The sequence below is a fragment of the Pecten maximus genome, chromosome 11 (assembly GCF_902652985.1).
Source record: "Pecten maximus chromosome 11, xPecMax1.1, whole genome shotgun sequence".
Lineage (NCBI taxonomy): Eukaryota > Metazoa > Mollusca > Bivalvia > Pectinida > Pectinidae > Pecten > Pecten maximus.
The window spans coordinates 30,126,741-30,144,587 of record NC_047025.1 but is presented as its reverse complement, the minus strand read 5'-3'; the positions used below and the strand labels follow the sequence as shown (position 1 = coordinate 30,144,587).

Here is a 17,847-nt window from a genome sequence, read left to right as displayed (position 1 = left end):
GTTTTACGATCGACATCATGATCTTATTTGGAGATAGTCTATTTCATCTAGCGATATGAAGTCAGACATGTTTGATGTTTGTTGACATGCCTAGTGGATCCATTATCACGACCCTATCTCTCCTTTGACATTGTGACCTACACTGTAATTTACCTTGATGTGTATGGCGGGTGTCGTGTGGTGTTGCCGATGAAGCAGGAGACGCTTCCTCTGTCGGAACATATGGTCGTATTCTCCCTATACTGTTCAGGAGTCTCCACGCATGTATATATTATGAATTTTGAGTTTGAATTATAGTTTTGTTATTACGTCGTTATCCTTTTTTTCTTTTTTTTTTGTTTTGTTGTTTTTTTTGTTTTTTTTGTTTTTTTTCTTTTTCTGAAAGGTGCTTATGTCTTGCGTGTCCTTTGTACAATCTTTCATACAAGTACAGTATAACAACAATAATATTCCTTAATTGTACATTCAAATGTTTTAAAGTGTTGATAACGTGCATATTCTTTGTTCAATCTTTTTAGCTAGCTTGCTGGTGATCACTTCTGTTTGAGCTATGTTGTTTATGTACCCGGGGTATGTCATGACTTCATGACAAGTTGCTAACCAAAGGTTGCAAGATTTCAAAAAATATACATCTGTTAATTTTGGCTCTACTTTATATAAATATCAAAATCTTTGGCCACGTCGATCATATATACCCTGTAGAACTTGAAATCACGGACACTACAGACTCTCCAGAATCAGACGCAAACCTCGTAACCATTAGAGGCAGCTAGAAACTAATATAAGCTGTATGATAAGTGATGATTTCAATTTCAAAATTTTTAATTCACCATTTCTAGATAGCAACATCCTAAAACCATGATCAACGGTGTTCACATGAAAGCTGCAGATTGTTAAAAACTTTAACAGTTTACGATCGACATTGCGATCTAATTTGGATATATTCTACATTTGTATGTCCTTCTGCGGTATGAGGTCTGACATGTTTGATGCTTTTTTTATATTCCCTAGTAGTTTCATTGCCACCACCCTTACTCTTCTTTGAGATCGTGACTTACCCGGGGTTTTACCTAGATTTGCTTGGCGGGTGTCGTGGGGGTGTTACCGATGAAACAGAAGATGCTTCCTCTGTCGGAACATATGGTCATATTCTCTCTGTACTGTCCACGAGTCTCAATACAAGTATATATCTTAAGTTTTTAGTTTGAATTATGCTTTTTTTATTATGTCAGTATTCTTTTTTGTTATTTTTTTGTATTGTTTTGTTTTTGTTTCTTTTTTAAAGGTGCTTTTGTACTATCTTTCATACAAGTATAACGACAACAATATTCCGTGATACAATACATTTGTCTGGCTCTTCTATGGCCTTTTTGGAAACTCAACGGGAAATTTTGAATGGTGAACTGTTTTGAAATAACGTCATGTATCAAAAGAATATATTCTTCACTTGTGCATTTGTTTTTAAAGAATTGATATTTGACATCAAGACGTGCAATACTATCGGGAAGTAAACTTTGTGGTCATCACATCATTGACAAATGTTAGAAGGACTTATCAGCTGTATGATGTCGTTTTCTATTGTTAATTTTGAAAAATTATATCTGCACGTGGTATTCACCTGAGCTCCGCTGGTGGACTTCTCGGACCATGACAGTACATTACAGAAATTCAAATTATCCTAATTGTATATTTATATGTTTTTAAGTGTTAATAACGTGCATATTCTTTGTCCAATCTTTTTAGATAGCTTGCTGGTGACCACTGCTGCTGGAGGTATGTTGTTTATGTACTTGGGGTATGTCATGACCCTGCACGACCGGGTACTAACGAAAGGTTGCAAGATTTCAAATTATATACATCTATTTAATATTTTGGCATGGGTATATTGTAATTTAATTACTACGGGTTAGTGTGTCTCTCATGCTTTACATGAACATTCGTTAAGCTTAGTTTAGGCCTTCTGAAATAAAACACTCGTTTGAATCCAAGCATCGACGAAGAAAATATTCCTCAAACACATTACGCCCGGCAACTCAAAGTTTTCTTTACAGTCCCAATATTGTATTTATGGACACGTTTTTATCTAACCACACTGTACATTTTTGCCCACATTAGACGGACGCATGACTGTTTGTTTTACGAAATAGAACTGCCGCTTTATGTAGTTTGGTGAAGCTATTAAAATTCGGTCAAATGAAATGAATTTAAAGCCTACGTGTAAGCACATCGAGATGGAAAGGAAACATGAGCAGTGTTGGTCGTAACATATGGTATGATACATGTAGCCTAAGGCAATACGTACGTAAATATTTTTCGACGTGGCGAAAATCTGTTTGCTGTCGTATGATCGGAAAATATTGTTGAATTGGGATTTCTTTTTAAAACAAATTGACAAAATTTTGTGTTACATTTGAAATCCTTATTTTGGATGTGGAAACAATAAAATAAATTACAAGATACTAAGAACAAAGGTAGATGTCACCTCGTCTAAGTTGTAAGGCCATTCTTAAGTCATCATAGCGTCGGTGGTGTAACGGTCAGCATGGTTGCCTTCCAAGCAGTCGATCCGGGTTCAACTCCCGGCCGACGCACTGCTTTTTTCTTTTATCTGTTATTTTTTATTAACAAATTATCATTAATGCATAAAGTCATTTAAGTGTTTTCCGTTTAAAATTTCTAAATACCGACATTTGTATCTCGCGATTGCAGTACTACTTGGTAGTGGTGTGATTGTAACTAAACAAGACTCATTTCTAAGATATGATACATCAGATTTTACAAAAAACACATTTGTCAATAGTTCTGTTAATGCAGATTTTTGACATCTATTTTTTCTGATTTATTCAATTTGACTCTAATATATATAACTATCATAACCTTTATTGACCACGTCGATCAGATATACCCTGTAGAACTTGAAATCAAGGACACTGCAGACTCTCCAGCATCAGACGCATAACTCGATATTTACTTACAACGTAACCATTAGAGACAACCAGAAACTAATATAAGCTGTATGCTAAGTGATGATTTTAATTTCTTAATTTTTAATTCACCATTTCTAGATAGCAACATCCCTGAAACCATGATTTACGGTATTTACATGAGAGTTGCGGATTGTTGGAAACTATTGGAATGTTTTACGATCGACATCACGATCTTATTTGGAGATAGTCTATTTCATCTAGCGATATGAAGTCAGACATGTTTGATGTTTGTTGACATGCCTATTGATTCCATTATCACGACCCTATCTCTCCTTTGACATTGTGACCTACACTGTAATTTACCTAGATGTGTATGGCGGGTGTCGTGTGGTGTTGCCGATGAAGCAGGAGACGCTTCCTCTGTCGGAACATATGGTCGTATTCTCCCTGTACTGTTCAGGAGTTTCCACGCAAGTATATATTATTAATTTTGAGTTTGAATTATGGTTTTGTTATTACGTCGTTATCCTTTTTTGTTTTGTTGTTTAGTTTTTTTGTTTTTGTTTTGTTTTTGTTTTTTTTCTGAAAGGTGCTTATGTCTTGCGTGTCTTTTGTACAATCTTTCATACAAGTATAACAACAATAATATTCCCCGATACAAAACATTTGTCTGGCTTTCCGTTGACCTTTTTGGAAACTTGCCTGAATATTTTGGATAGTGAACTGCTTTAAAATAATGTTATGTATTAAAAGTTTATATTCTTAACCTGTGTCATTTTCTCTTTCTTTCTTTTTTGTCGAAAGAATTGAGATTTGACGTCAAGCCGTGCTATATTATCGGAGAGTAAACCTTGTCGCCATCACACCATTGAAGAGGGTTAGAAGGACTAATCAGCTGTATGATGCCGTTTTCCATTGTTCATACTGAAATGTTCCATTGCACGTGGTTTTCTCCTGAACTCCGCTGGTAGGTTTCCAAGTCCATGGCAGTACCTTATAGAAATTCCAATTATCTGAATTGTACATTCAAATGTTTTAAAGTGTTGATAACGTGCATATTCTTGTTCAATCTTTTTAGCTAGCTTGCTGGTGATCACTTCTGTTTGAGCTATGTTGTTTATGTACCCGGGGTATGTCATGACTCTTCATGGCAAGTTTCTATCGAAAGGTTGCAAGATTTCAAAAAATATACATCTGTTAATTTTGGCTCTACTTTATATTACTATCAAAATCTTTGACCACGTCGATCATATATATCCTGTAGAACTTGAAATCAAGGACACTTCAGACTCTCCAGCATCAGACGCATAACTCGTAACCATTAGAGACAGCTAGAAACTAATATAAGCTGTATGATAAGTGATGATTTCAATTTCAAAATTTTTAATTCACCATTTCTAGATAGCAACGTCCTAAAACCATGATCAACGGTGCTCACATGAGAACTGCAGATTGTTAAAAACTTTAACAGTTTACGATCGACATTGTGATCTGATTTGCATATATTCTACATTTGTATGTCCTTCTGCGGTATGAGGTCTGACATGTTTGATGCTTTTTGATATTCTCTAGTAGTTTCATTGGCACCACCCTAACACTGCTTAGACATTGTGACTTACCCAGGGTTTGACTTCCAAGTAGTACTGCAATCGCAATGTACAAATGTCGGTATTTAGATATTTTAAACGGAAAACACTTAAATCACTTGATGCATTAATGATAATAAAATAAGAGATAAAAGAAAAAAACAGTGCGTCGGCCGGGAGTTGAACCCGGATCGACTGCTTGGAAGGCAACCATGCTGACCGTTACACCACCGACGCTATGATAACTTAAGTTTTATTGTTTCCACATCCAATATAAGGATTTCAAATGTAATACGAAATTTTGTCAATTTGTTATAAAAAGAAATCCCAATTCAACAATATTTTCCGATCATACGACAGGCAACAGATTTTCGCCACGTCGAAAAATATTTGTGCACATTTTGCCTTAGGCTACATGTATCATACCATATGTTACGATCAACAGTGTTCGTGTTTCCTTCCAATCTCGAGGTTCCTACACATAGGCTTTAAATTCATTTCATTTGACCAAATATTAATAGCTTCACCAAGCTACATGAAGCGGCAGTTCTATTTCGTAAAACATACAATTGAAATGAAAATTGTGTTCTTTTCATATTAAGCGTGTTGCCAAAGGTAAGTGTTGTAATGCGTCCGTCAAACGTTGACAAGAATGTACAGTGTGATTAGATCAAGGCGTGTCCACAAACATAATACATGGACGGTAAAGAAAACTTTGAGTTGCCGGGGGTAATGTGTTTGAGGAACATCTTCTTCGTCGATGCTTGGATTCAAACGAGTGTTACATTTCAGAAGGCCTAAACTAAACTTAACGAGTGTTCATATAAAGCATGAGAGAGACACTAACCCGTAGTCATTAGATTACAATATACCCATGCGAAAATATTCAAAAGATGTAGATATCTTGAAATATTGCAACCTTTCGTTAATACCCTGTCATGCATGGTCATGGCATACCCCGGAATTCAGGAGAATATCACTTGCAAATAAACCTTCGAATATAAACAATGGAAAACGACATCATACAGCTGATAAGTCCTTCTACCATTCGTCCCTGATGTGATGACCACAAAGTTTACTCTCCGATAATATCGCACAGCTTGACGTCAAACCTCAATTCTTTCGAAAAAAAATGTCACAGCAGAATATATGCTTTTAACACATGACATTATTTCATAACAGTTCACTTTCCATAATTTGCAGTAGAGTTTCCAAAAGGGTCCTAGGAGAGCCAGAAAAATGTTTTGTACCTTGGACTATTAGCATTGTTATACTTTCTGAGGGATCTTTTAAAACAGATGTATGATGTCGTTTTCCATTGTTTTCATTCGAAGGTTCTATTTGCAAGTTTCACTTTCCATAATTTGCAGTAGAGTTTCCAAAAGGGTCCTAGGAGAGCCAGAAAAATGTTTTGTACCTTGGACTATTAGCATTGTTATACTTTCTGAGGGATCTTTTAAAACAGATGTATGATGTCGTTTTCCATTGTTTTCATTCGAAGGTTCTATTTGCAAGTGATATTCTCCTGAACTCCGCTGTTGGATTTCTTGGACCATGACAGTACATTGTACCTTATAGAAGTTCGAATTATCTTAATTGTATATTTGAATGTTTTAAAGTGTTGATAACGTGTATATTCTTTGCCCAATCTTTTTAGATAGCTTGCTATGACCACTGCTGCTGGAGGTATGTTGTTTATGTACCCGGGGTATGTCATGACCCTGCATGACAGGCTACTAACGAAAGGTTGCAATATTTCAAATTATATACATCTATTTAATATTTTGGCATGGGTATATTGTAATTTAATTACTACGGGTTTGTGTGTCTCTCATGCTTTACATGAACATTCGTTAAGTTTAGATCTTCTGAAATTTCTCGCACGTTTGAATCCAAGCATCGCCAAAGAAAAACAATGTTCCCAAAACACATAACCCCTCGCAACTCAAAGTTTTCTTTACAGTTCCTGTATTATGTTTGTGGACACGCCTTGATCTAATCACACTGTACATCTTGTCAACGTTTGACGGACGCTTTGCAACACTTACCTTTGGCAACACGATTAATATGAAAAGAATACAATTTTCATTTCCATTGTATGTTTTACGAAATAGAACTGCCGCTTCATGTAGCTTGGTGAAGCTATTAATATTTGGTCAAATGCAATGAATTTAAAGCTTATGTGTAAGAACATCGAGATGGCAAGGAAACACGAGCACTGTTGATCGTAACATATGGTATGATACATAAAATGTACATGTAGCCTAAGGCAAAATGTGCACCAATATTTTTCGACGTGGCGAAAATCTATTGCCTGTCGTATGATCGGAAAATATTGTTGAATTGGGATTTCTTTTTATAACAAATTGACAAAATTTCGTGTTACATTTGAAATCCTTATTTTGGATGTGGAAAAAATAAATTAATTACAAGATACCAAGGACAAAGGTAGATGTCACCTCGTCTAAGTTGTAAGGCAATACTTAAGTTATCATAGCGTCGGTGGTGTAACGGTCAGCATGGTTGCCTTCCAAGCAGTCGATCCGGGTTCAACTCCCGGCCGACGCACTGTAATTTTTCTTTTATCTGTTATTATAATTAACAAATTATTATTTATGAATCAAGTCATTTAAGTGTTTTCCGTTTGAAATATCTAAATACCGACAATTATATCTCGCGATTGCAGTAATACTTGGTAGTAGTGTGATTTTAACCAAACAAGACTCATTTTTAAGATATGATACAATAGATTTTACAAAAGAAACATTTGTCAATAGTTCCGTTAAAGTAGATTTGTGATATCTATTTTTTTCTGATTTATTCAATTTGACTCTAATATATATAACTATCATAACCTTTATTGACCACGTCGATCAGATATACCCTGTAGAACTTGAAATCAAGGACACTACATACTCTCCAGCATCAGACGCATAACTCGATATTTACTTACAACGTAACCATTAGAGACAACCAGAAACTAATATAAGCTGTATGATAAGTGATGATTTTAATTTCCAAATTTTTAATTCACCATTTCTAGATAGCAACATCCCTGAAACCATGATTTACGGTATTTACATGAGAGTTGCGGATTGTTGGAAACTATTGGAATGTTTTACGATCGACATCACGATCTTATTTGGAGATAGTCTATTTCATCTAGCGATATGAAGTCAGACATGTTTGATGTTTGTTGACATGCCTAGTGATTCCATTATCACGACCCTATCTCTCCTTTGACATTGTGACCTACACTGTAATTTACCTAGATGTGTATGGCGGGTGTCGTGTGGTGTTGCCGATGAAGCAGGAGACGCTTCCTCTGTCGGAACATATGGTCGTATTCTCCCTGTACTGTTCAGGAGTTTCCACGCAAGTATATATTATTAATTTTTAGTTTGAATTATGGTTTTGTTATTACGTCGTTATCCTTTTTTGTTTTGTTGTTTAGTTTTTTTTGTTTTTGTTTTGTTTTTGTTTTTTTTTCTGAAAGGTGCTTATGTCTTGCGTGTCTTTTGTACAATCTTTCATACAAGTATAACAACAATAATATTCCCCGATACAAAACATTTGTCTGGCTTTCCGTTGACCTTTTTGGAAACTTGCCTGAATATTTTGGATAGTGAACTGCTTTAAAATAATGTTATGTATTAAAAGTTTATATTCTTAACCTGTGTCATTTTCTCTTTCTTTCTTTTTTGTCGAAAGAATTGAGATTTGACGTCAAGCCGTGCTATATTATCGGAGAGTAAACCCTGTCGCCATCACACCATTGAAGAGGGTTAGAAGGACTAATCAGCTGTATGATGCCGTTTTCCATTGTTCATACTGAAATGTTCCATTGCACGTGGTTTTCTCCTGAACTCCGCTGGTAGGTTTCCAAGTCCATGGCAGTACCTTATAGAAATTCCAATTATCTGAATTGTACATTCAAATGTTTTAAAGTGTTGATAACGTGCATATTCTTGTTCAATCTTTTTAGCTAGCTTGCTGGTGATCACTTCTGTTTGAGCTATGTTGTTTATGTACCCGGGGTATGTCATGACTCTTCATGGCAAGTTTCTATCGAAAGGTTGCAAGATTTCAAAAAATATACATCTGTTAATTTTGGCTCTACTTTATATTACTATCAAAATCTTTGACCACGTCGATCATATATACCCTGTAGAACTTGAAATCAAGGACACTTCAGACTCTCCAGCATCAGACGCATAACTCGTAACCATTAGAGACAGCTAGAAACTAATATAAGCTGTATGATAAGTGATGATTTCCATTTCAAAATTTTTAATTCACCATTTCTAGATAGCAACGTCCTAAAACCATGATCAACGGTGCTCACATGAGAACTGCAGATTGTTAAAAACTTTAACAGTTTACGATCGACATTGTGATCTGATTTGCATATATTCTACATTTGTATGTCCTTCTGCGGTATGAGGTCTGACATGTTTGATGCTTTTTGATATTCTCTAGTAGTTTCATTGGCACCACCCTAACACTGCTTAGACATTGTGACTTACCCGGGGTTTGACTTCCAAGTAGTACTGCAATCGCAATGTACACATGTCGGTATTTAGATATTTTAAACGGAAAACACTTAAATCACTTGATGCATTAATGATAATAAAATAACAGATAAAAGAAAAAAAACAGTGCGTCGGCCGGGAGTTGAACCCGGATCGACTGCTTGGAAGGCAACCATGCTGACCGTTACACCACCGACGCTATGATAACTTAAGTATTGCTTTATAACTTAGACGAGGTGACATCTACCTTTGTCCTTAGTATCTTGTAATCTATTTTATTGTTTCCACATCCAATATAAGGATTTCAAATGTAATACGAAATTTTGTCAATTTGTTATAAAAAGAAATCCCAATTCAACAATATTTTCCGATCATACGACAGGCAACAGATTTTCGCCACGTCGAAAAATATTTGTGCACATTTTGCCTTAGGCTACATGTATCATACCATATGTTACGATCAACAGTGCTCGTGTTTCCTTCCAATCTCGAGGTTCTTACACATAGGCTTTAAATTCATTTCATTTGACCAAATATTAATAGCTTCACCAAGCTACATGAAGCGACAGTTCTATTTCGTAAAACATACAATTGAAATGAAAATTGTGTTCTTTTCATATTAAGCGTGTTGCCAAAGGTAAGTGTTGTAATGCGTCCGTCAAACGTTGACAAGAATGTACAGTGTGATTAGATCAAGGCGTGTCCACAAACATAATACATGGACGGTAAAGAAAACTTTGAGTTGCCGGGGGTAATGTGTTTGAGGAACATCTTCTTCGTCGATGCTTGGATTCAAACGAGTGTTACATTTCAGAAGGCCTAAACTAAACTTAACGAGTGTTCATATAAAGCATGAGAGAGACACTAACCCGTAGTCATTAGATTACAATATACCCATGCGAAAATATTCAAAAGATGTAGATATCTTGAAATATTGCAACCTTTCGTTAATACCCTGTCATGCATGGTCATGGCATACCCCGGAATTCAGGAGAATATCACTTGCAAATAAACCTTCGAATATAAACAATGGAAAACGACATCATACAGCTGATAAGTCCTTCTACCATTCGTCCCTGATGTGATGACCACAAAGTTTACTCTCCGATAATATCGCACAGCTTGACGTCAAACCTCAATTCTTTCGAAAAAAAATGTCACAGCAGAATATATGCTTTTAACACATGACATTATTTCATAACAGTTCACTTTCCATAATTTGCAGTAGAGTTTCCAAAAGGGTCCTAGGAGAGCCAGAAAAATGTTTTGTACCTTGGACTATTAGCATTGTTATACTTTCTGAGGGATTATACAAACGACAAGCAAGACAGCACTTTTAAAACAGCTGTATGATGTCGTTTTCCATTGTTTTCATTCGAAGGTTCTATTTGCAAGTGATATTCTCCTGAACTCCGCTGTTGGATTTCTTGGACCATGACAGTACATTGTACCTTATAGAAGTTCGAATTATCTTAATTGTATATTTGAATGTTTTAAAATGTTGATAACGTGTATATTCTTTGTCCAATCTTTTTAGATAGCTTGCTATGACCACTGCTGCTGGAGGTATGTTGTTTATGTACCCGGGGTATGTCATGACCCTGCATGACAGGCTACTAACGAAAGGTTGCAATATTTCAAATTATATACATCTATTTAATATTTTGGCATGGGTATATTGTAATTTAATTACTACGGGTTTGTGTGTCTCTCATGCTTTACATGAACATTCGTTAAATTTTGGTTAGGTCTTCTGAAAATTCACACTCGTTTGAATCCAAGCATCGACGAAGAAATAATGTTCCTCAAACACATTACGCCACGCAACTCAAAATTGTCTTTACAGTCCCCGTATTATGTTTGTGGACACGCCTTGATACAATCACACTGTACATTACATTTGGCAATACGATTAATATGAAAAGAATGCAATTTTCATTTCCATTGTATGTTTTACGAAATAGAACTGCCGCTTTATGTAGTTTGGTGAAGCTATTAAAATTCGGTCAAATGAAATGAATTTAAAGCCTATGTGTAAGCGGTGTGTTCTCCTTCTCCAACTTTTTAAAAATAACATAGGGGTAGGTATGTTGTGACAGTCATTATAGCCTGCTTCGTGTATACCTTACCTGGATTTTACCTGTATTCTCCGACATTACATGTGTTTTACCTGTATTTTAAACAAAATTTGAGTTCATCTCATTTCGTTACTATTTAATCAGTTTTAACATACCATATACCATTTTCATCAACTAGATTTACAGAAGACAGCTATAGTACAACAACGTTATATATTATAGATATTTCACAGTTTGAAATTATTAAAAATGCGAAACAATATCACATCAGGCCATTTACTACTATCCGACAACCCTTATCAACATGGCTAAGTATCGCTGATATTTTTCTTGATACTAATTAACTTAACAATTCATATACATGTATACATATAGGATTGGAAAACAAGCTAAAAGCTTATACTAATTCCTTTCCTAAAATATGATTACAGCATTAAATCATGGACAGTTACACACAATAATGAGATGGACAAATTAACTTCTCAACAAAATAGTTGATTACATATTCGATACTTTAAATTCTGGAAAAATTGATATAGCCTCAGTGGGGTTTGAAAACTAATCAAGATGTAGACATTATTAAAATCACTTACTGTTACAAATGAAATTCTGAACAGAAATGAATATTTCTTCATTTTCCTTAGTGTTTAGCGATTGATCACCTCATAAAAGAATATCTATAAGGTTTTCATTGATATTATACTTCGTCATTACATTTGATAAATATTATTGTTGGATTAAACTATTCAGTATACCTTGTAAGCACATCGAGACGGAAAGGAAACACGAGCAGTGTTGATCGTAACACACATGTATGGTATGATACATGTAGCCTAAGGCAATACGTACACAAATATTTTTCGACGTGGCGAAAATCGGTTGCCTGTCGTATGATCGAATAATATTGCTGAAATGGAATTTCTTTTTAAAACAATTTGACAGAAATTCGAATTACATTAATAATTCTTGTGTTGGATGTGGAAACAGTCAAATAGGTAACAAGATACATACGACAACTTTGGGTATTATGATGTCTAAGTTGTTAGATAATACGTATAGCGTCGGTGGTGTAACGGTCAGCATGGTTGCCTTCCAAGCAGTCGATCCGGGTTCAACTCCCGGCCGACGCACTTTTTATATTTTGTTTTGGTATTGTGTTTTAATGGCGCAGTATTAAGCACACATATATAGAAAAGTATCAAATGATGATAACTTCAGACGGACTCAGAAGTTTGGCGTTTAAACATGTTTCAGTCTATTCATTCAATGGTTATCAAATTTATATACAAAATGGCCGCTTAATACAGGACGACACAAAGACTCGGACAGATTTTTGTTGCCGTTGGCCGCGTTAGACAGGTAACTGCTTATTTAAGGTTCATTATATAGTGTTTTCCATCGGGAAGACCACAGACTGGTCGCTTAACGGAGGTGGCCGCTTATTCAAGATGGCCGTTAGAGCAGGTTTGCCTGTATGTTTATCGTGAGTGACTTCATTACATCCTATTTACACATGTACATAATTATATATAAAGCAGATGGAGTGAAAAATCTGAGGATTTTCTTACAATACTAGCCATAGTCTGTTAAAAAGCCCCTCTATCAAAATTGTCATCTCGCAAAAGATTGCCGACAGTTTCATCTCGAGTTGTGGTACTGATTGTCAGTAAGGTGATGCTTAACCGAACAAGAATCATTTCTATTGACAAGACATGATACATTAGACTTTATTACATACATTCATTAGTAGGAGCTTTATAATGAATTACCTAACACCACTACGTCGGTCGCCCCTTTTGCGCAATATAGTCATCATCTGCTTGTGTTATTTTTGCTTTTCCGAAAATTTGACTTTGAAGGAGAATTGTATAGTTCTTCAACGAGTCGTTGGAAAAATAAGGGACAAAACGTGTGGAAATCCAGAAAAAACTTACAAAAAACTGGATATCAAACAATTTTGAAATAATACCAAACATAACTCGCAACTCGAATTTGCAACTGAGTTGCATTTTGCAACTCGCAACTCGCAACTCGCATTTTGCAACTCGCAACTCGAAGAAAGAAACCCTCCTGTATGAGACGGTACTAGAAAAGGTTGCAAGGTCTCAGAATATCAACATTTTATTCAATATTATGCCATGATATATTATCTTTTAATCACTACGGATTGTGTTTATAAGACATAATTACAATTTAAATGTCAAAATATACTTACATTCCCGAAATTGTTTTTGTGGACACGATCGTGATAACTGTAATCACACTGTATTGCTTGTCAACATTTAACGGACACATGATTTATAAGGTTGCAGCACTTATCTTTGGCAACACAATTTGATATGGATTGAAAAGAACACAATTTTAATTTCCTTTGTATGTTTACCGAAATTGAACTGCGATTTTATATAGTTTGGTAAGGCTACATGTATTAGAATTCGGTAAATAAAATGCATTTAAGGCTTTGTGTAATTACCTTGAGAAAGAAAGGAAACGTTAGCAGTGTTGATCGTAACATATGGTATGATACGTGTAGCCTAAGGCAAAATGTGCACCTATATTTTTTGACGTGGAGAAAAGCTGTTTGCTGGCGCATGATCGGAAAAATTGTTGAAATGGAGTTTCTTTTTTAAAACAATTTGACAGAATTTTCTTATTACATTTAAAATCCTTATTTTGAAGTTGGAAACCAAATCAAAAAGGGAACAAGATATAAAGGACAAATGTGGGTGTTACCTAGGCTAACTTGTAATTAAATACATATATAGAGCGTCGGTGGTGTAACGGTCAGCATGGTTGCCTTCCAAGCAGTCGATCCGGGTTCAACTCCCGGCCGACGCACTTTTTATATTTTGTTATCATATTGATCTGTTTTGAATGGTGCAGTATTAAGCACATATTCAAATATTTGTTTACGTTCAATAATGTCAATAACTGATATTTGTTTACGTTCAATAATGTCAATAACTGATATTTAGTAAACTACCTAAATGGTCAGTAGTAGTATACTGTAGCTGAAGTCAAAAACAAATCTTACACATGCCCCGTCGGGTTTGCATTCAGAATTAGTACAATATAATAGAAAATAACACATGTAAAGCTGGATTTTCACATTCAATCCTCAACATTTAATGATGCAAAATAGACCGACTTAAAGTGAATAGCAATCAAATTCAATGTGAATTCCATAAAAATTGTTTTGGCCAAAAAGAAGAGATGTTGATTTATGAAATTTGAGATAAAAACAACAAAAGACTTCGATAGTAAAGTATCGAATGATGATGAGTACAAAACAAACTGTATTTTTTTTTCTTCAGACGGACTGTCAGAAGTTTGGCGTTTAAACATGTTTCAGTCTAGTCATGCAACGGTTATCAAATTTATATATGTTTATCGTGAGTGACTCATTATAACATCCTATTTACACAGATACATAATTATATATAAAGCAGATGGAGTGAAAAATCGGGATTTTTCTTACAATACTAGCCATAGTCTGTTAAAAACCCCTTCCATCAAAATTGTCATCTCGCAAAAGATTGCCGACAGTTTCATCTCGAGTTGTGGTACTGATTGTCAGTAAGGTGATGCTTAACCTAACAAGAATCATTTCTATTGACAAGACATGATACATTAGACTTTATTAAAGATACATTCATTAGTAGGAGCTTTATAATGAATAACCTAACAGTACGTACGTCGATCGTCCCTTTCGCGTAACATAGTCATCATCTGCTTGTGTTATTTTTTGCATTTCCCAAAATTTGACTTTGAAGGAGAATTGTATAGTTCTTCAACGAGTCGTTGGAAACATAAGGGACCAAACGTGTGGAAATCCAGAAAAAAACTTACAAAAAACTGGATATCAAACAATTTTGAAATAATACCAAACATTAGGTATGTATTCTAAACGTGGTATTTTTCGGAAAGAATTGACATGTGACACTGTATTCTAGAGGACTAAAACTCCACACATTTGGCCATAGGATCATTGAAGATCGTTAGATGAACCAACTGTATAATGCTGTTTCCTATATGGCCTTTATACTTATCAATTGTTCTAGATATTCATACTGAACGGTTCTATTTGCATGTTCAGTCTAAGAGATTTACCGAATACAAATGACTTTCATTGTATATTTTGTATAACAGGGTTGTTTTAAAGTGCTGATAACGTGTGTAATCTTTTGTCCATTCTTTTCAGATATCTAACTGGTGATGGATGCTGCTGAGTTATTTATATATCCGGGGTTTGTTATGACCCTGTATGAGACGGTACTAGAAAAGGTTGCAAGGTCTCAGAATATCAACATTTTATTCAATATTATGCCATGAATATATTATCTTTTAATCACTACGGATTGTGTTATATAACACATTACAATTTAAACGTCAAAATATACTTACATTCCGGATATTGTGTTTGTGGACACGATCGTGATAACTGTAATCACACTGTAGTGCTTGTCAACATTTAACGGACACATGCTTTATAAGGTTGCAGCACTTATCTTTGGCAACACAATTTGATATGCCTTGAAAAGAACACAATTTTCATTTCCTTTGTATGTTTCCCGAAATTGAACTGCGATTTTATATAGTTTGGTAAGGCTACATATATTAGAATTCGGTAAAATAAAATGAATTTAAGGCTTTGTGTAATTACCTTGAGAAAGAAAGGAAACGTTAGCAGTGTTGATCTAACATATGGTATGATACTGTAGCCTAGGGCAAAATGTGCACCTATATTTTTTGACGTGGAGAAAAGCTGTTTGCTGACGTATGATCGGAAAAATTGTTGAAATGGAGTTTCTTTTTTAAAACTATTTGACAGAATTTCTTATTTCATTTAAAATCCTTATTTTGAAGTTGGAAAAAAATCAAAAGGGAACAAGATATAAAGGACAAATGTGGGTGTTACCTTGGCTAACTTGTAATTAAATACATACAGCGTCGGTGGTGTAACGGTCAGCATGGTTGCCTTCCAAGCAGTCGATCCGGGTTCAACTCCCGGCCGACGCACTTTTTATATTTTGTTTTGATATATATGTGTTTTAATGGTGCAGTATTAAGCACATATTCAATAATGCCAATAACTGATATTTGTTTACGTTCAATAATGTCAATAACTAATATTTGTTCACGTTCAATAATGTCAATAACTCATATTTCTTTACGTTTAATAATGTCAATAACTGATATTTAGTAAACTACCTCAATGGTCAGTAGTAGTATACTGTAGCTGAAATCAAAAACAAATCTTACACATGCCCCGTCGGGTTTTCATTTAGAATTATTACAATATAATAGAAAATAACACATTTAAAGCTGGATTTTCACATTTAATCCTCAACATTTAATGATGCAAAATAGACCGACTTAAAGTGAAAAGCAATCAAATCCAATGTGAATTCCATAAAAAATGTTTTGGCAAAAAAGAAGAGATGTTGATTGATGAAATTTGAGATAAAAACAGCAAAAGACTTCGATAGTAAAGTATCAAATGATGATGAGTACAAAACAAACTGTATTTGTTTTTCTTCAGACGGACTTCAGAAGTTTGGCGTTTAAACATGTTTCAGTCTAGTCATTCAATGGCTATCAAATTTATATATGTTTATCGTGAGTGACTCTTCATTACATCCTATTTACACAGGTACATAATTATATATAAAGCAGATGGAGTGAAAAATCAGGATTTTTTCTACAATACTAGCCATAGTCTGTTAAAAACCCCTTCCATCAAAATTGTCATATCGCAAAAGATTGCCGACAGTTTCATCTCGAGTTGTGGTACTGATTGTCAGTAACACCGGGTTATACCGGAAGTTACGAATCCGACGGGGAGTACTACCCGAAGGGCGTACGGACATGAGTAGGGCATGTTTTATAGTGATACATAGCATTTTAACATACTCTCGGAAATATGATGATACCCACGGAATTCTACGCTATTTCATTTATACATATCAGTAATTCGTTAATCTCATAAACTTGCCGTGTTGGATTGATGCTCAATATTATCCGGCTGCCCTACTGTCAAACGACGAATTTGCTGTGATTTTTGTCAAACATATCCAATAATCGCGATCAAAACACGATGGACAGAGTTTTGGCATTAAACCTTGACTATAATAAACTATTAGTAATCAACAATTCGTTTGGATTACAGCTATAAAGTACCTTAATTGGCTAATTAAAATGGCACGAAAAATTTCGACGGGGAAAATCTCTCTCCAATATCTGATTCCGACGGGGAATATCAGTACAAGGGCTTTCATTTGATTTTCATTCAGATATCAAATATTTGTAATCAATATGACACATAATTTCAATTCTAGATAATTCTAGATTTACCCAGTTATCGGAAGATTATGGTATTTTGCATTTTATCCAGGGACTTCCTACCCGTTGACGTTTAGGCGTATTTTTTGTAGGCGTAATAAAAGTTTTGGAGTTAACGAAATTGGAATTAACCCTTTTTTTTGGGCGCGTGAAGCCACAACGAACTCTTTTTACGTGTTGGCATACTCCTGAAAATTAAAGGAAATAAGTGTTGACATTATTTAAGTCTCTACTTCAAAATTCATTGGTAATGGATTACATAAATTGATATTCTATATTTGATCAACAATAGCTCGAAAATGATTTAAATTATTTCACTTGGCTTACGGAGGAGGTTAGAAACATTTTCTGTTAGATGCCCATGCTCCGTGGAGCGTTATTC

The 17,847-nt window shown here is 34.9% G+C and overlaps 7 non-coding genes across 7 annotated transcripts; 5 read left to right on the top strand and 2 right to left on the bottom strand.

Annotated features, from left to right (window-relative positions):
- The first annotated feature begins 2,519 nt into the window (after positions 1-2,519).
- Positions 2,520-2,591, top strand: Trnag-ucc. The gene has a single exon. It is a non-coding gene; the product is annotated as a tRNA-Gly (tRNA).
- Positions 2,592-4,678: 2,087 nt separating this feature from the next.
- On the bottom strand, positions 4,679-4,750 carry Trnag-ucc. Its single transcript has one exon. It is a non-coding gene; the product is annotated as a tRNA-Gly (tRNA).
- Positions 4,751-7,009: 2,259 nt separating this feature from the next.
- Positions 7,010-7,081, top strand: Trnag-ucc. Its single transcript has one exon. It is a non-coding gene; the product is annotated as a tRNA-Gly (tRNA).
- A 2,091-nt stretch (positions 7,082-9,172) lies between these two features.
- On the bottom strand, positions 9,173-9,244 carry Trnag-ucc. Its single transcript has one exon. It is a non-coding gene; the product is annotated as a tRNA-Gly (tRNA).
- A 2,937-nt stretch (positions 9,245-12,181) lies between these two features.
- On the top strand, positions 12,182-12,253 carry Trnag-ucc. The gene has a single exon. It is a non-coding gene; the product is annotated as a tRNA-Gly (tRNA).
- A 1,636-nt stretch (positions 12,254-13,889) lies between these two features.
- On the top strand, positions 13,890-13,961 carry Trnag-ucc. Its single transcript has one exon. It is a non-coding gene; the product is annotated as a tRNA-Gly (tRNA).
- A 2,109-nt stretch (positions 13,962-16,070) lies between these two features.
- On the top strand, positions 16,071-16,142 carry Trnag-ucc. The gene has a single exon. It is a non-coding gene; the product is annotated as a tRNA-Gly (tRNA).
- Positions 16,143-17,847: the final 1,705 nt, after the last annotated feature.